Source organism: Arachis duranensis, chromosome 3, assembly GCF_000817695.3.
Source record: "Arachis duranensis cultivar V14167 chromosome 3, aradu.V14167.gnm2.J7QH, whole genome shotgun sequence".
NCBI classification, from domain to species: domain Eukaryota; kingdom Viridiplantae; phylum Streptophyta; class Magnoliopsida; order Fabales; family Fabaceae; genus Arachis; species Arachis duranensis.
In genome coordinates this window covers 79,276,867-79,279,089 of record NC_029774.3, presented here as the reverse complement: position 1 = coordinate 79,279,089, position 2,223 = coordinate 79,276,867, and the positions used below count along the sequence as shown (strand labels likewise).

Sequence of the window (2,223 nt, the reverse complement as noted above, 5' to 3'; positions counted from 1 at the left end):
GACAGAGGCATAACAAGCTTCTGCACGTCATTTATTATGCTAGCCGTGTTCTAAATTATGCACAGAAGAATTACACAACCACAGAAAAAGAGTTACTTGCAGTGGTTTATACCATTGACAAGTTTAGATCCTATTTAGTAGGGTCAAAAGTGATTGTGTACACTGACCATGCTGCTCTTAAATACTTACTCACAAAGCAGGATTCAAAACCCAGGCTCATAAGGTGGGTATTGCTTCTGCAAGAGTTTGATATAGAAATAAGAGACAGAAAAGGGACAGAGAACCAGGTAGCTGATCATCTGTCCCGAATTGAACTAGTAGTTGGGGCATCCCTCCCTTCTACTGAGATCTCTGAAACCTTTCCAGATGAGCAACTCTTTGCCATCCAGGAAGAACCATGGTTTGCAGATATTGCAAATTATAAAGCTGTGAGGTTCATACCACAGGAGTACAGCAGGGTGCAAAGAAAAAAATTAATTTCAGATGCCAAGTACTACCTATGGGATGAGCCATATCTCTTTAAGAGATGTGCAGACGGAATAATCCGCAGATGTGTACCTAGAGAGGAAGCACAAAGGATCCTGTGGCATTGCCATAGATTGCAGTATGGGGGACATTTCGGAGGTGAGCAAACAGCCACTAAGGTCCTCCAATGCGGATTCTACTGGCCTACTATCTATAGGGATTCCCGGGAATTTGTGCATAACTGTGACAGTTGCCAAAGAGCTGGTAACTTGCCTCATGGTTATGCCATGCCTCAACAAGGGATCCTAGAGATTGAGTTGTTTGATGTATGAGGAATTGACTTCATGGGTCCCTTTCCACCATCATACTCAAACACTTATATTCTAGTGGCAGTAGACTATGTGTCTAAATGGGTAGAAGCAATTGCCACACCCAATAATGATACCAAGACCGTACTAAAATTCCTACAGAAACATATCTTCAGCAGGTTTGGTGTTCCCAGAGTACTAATCAGTGATGGGGGCACTCATTTCGGCAATAAACAGTTGTATTCTGCTATGGTCCAATATGGAATTAGCCACAAAGTAACAACTCTGTATCACCCACAGACAAATAGGCAAGCTGAAGTCTCTAATAGAGAGCTAAAAAGAATCCTGGAACGGACTGTTATTGCCCATAGAAAGGATTGGGCAAAGAGCTTGGATGATGCTCTGTGGGCATACAGAACAGCCTTCAAGACTCCTATAGGAACCTCTCCATACCAACTAGTGTATGGGAAGGATTGTCATCTGCCCATGGAACTGGAACATAAAGCCTACTGGGCAACCAGATTCCTAAACTGGAACTGGAACATAAAGCCTACTGGGCAACCAGATTCCTAAACATGGATGCTAAGTTAGCTGGTGAAAAAAGATTGCTCCAGCTAAATGAGCTAGAGGAGTTCAGACTCAGTGCCTTTGAAAATGCAAAAATTTATAAGGAAAAGGCAAAGAAGTGGCATGACAAGAAGTTGTCATCCAGAGTCTTTGAGCTAGGACAAAAAGTTCTACTCTTCAACTCTAGGCTCAGACTATTCCTAGGAAAACTTAAATCCCGGTGGAGGGGTCCGTATGTGATTACAGGGGTCTCACCATATGGATATGTTGAGCTTTAGGATATTGATTCTGACAAAAAGTTCATTGTTAATGGACAGAGAATCAAACATTATTTTGAAAGCAATTTTGATCAGAAATGCTCAAAACTGAGGCTTGAATGAGTCTCAGTAAAGGTCCAGCTAAAGACAATAAAGAAGCGCTTGCTGGGAGGCAACCCAGTCATTAGCAGGTTAATTGTTCTTTAAAAGTTTGATATACATATTCTCAAAGGGCGATCATCAAAATTGAAGGAATTCACAGAGTTACAGAAGGATTCAGTGTAAAAAGCAGAGAAAAGGAGCTTGCTGGCGAAAAAACGCCAGTAAGGGGTACTCTGGGCGTTAAACGCCAGAATGGATACCATTCTGGGCGTTTAACACCGGAAAGGCAGGGGGAGGAGATTTTGTTTTCCACTTCAAATTTTTTCAAACTTTCTTGTTTTGATCCATAATTTTCTGAATATACATATTACAAACTTTCATCATTCATCCTCAAATTTCGAAAATTAAACAATTTTCTAAATCATTCTTCAAATCTCTTTCAAATTCTTTCCAAATCTTCTCCAAAAACTCAATCATCTCTCAAATTCTTTCCATATCTTCTCAAATCTCTTTCAAAATTTTCG

General features: G+C 40.6%; 1 pseudogene; it reads left to right on the top strand.

Moving 5' to 3' along the window:
* LOC110279302 (uncharacterized) overlaps window positions 1-2,223 on the top strand; it is a 172,909-nt pseudogene that overhangs the window by 86,886 nt on the left and 83,800 nt on the right.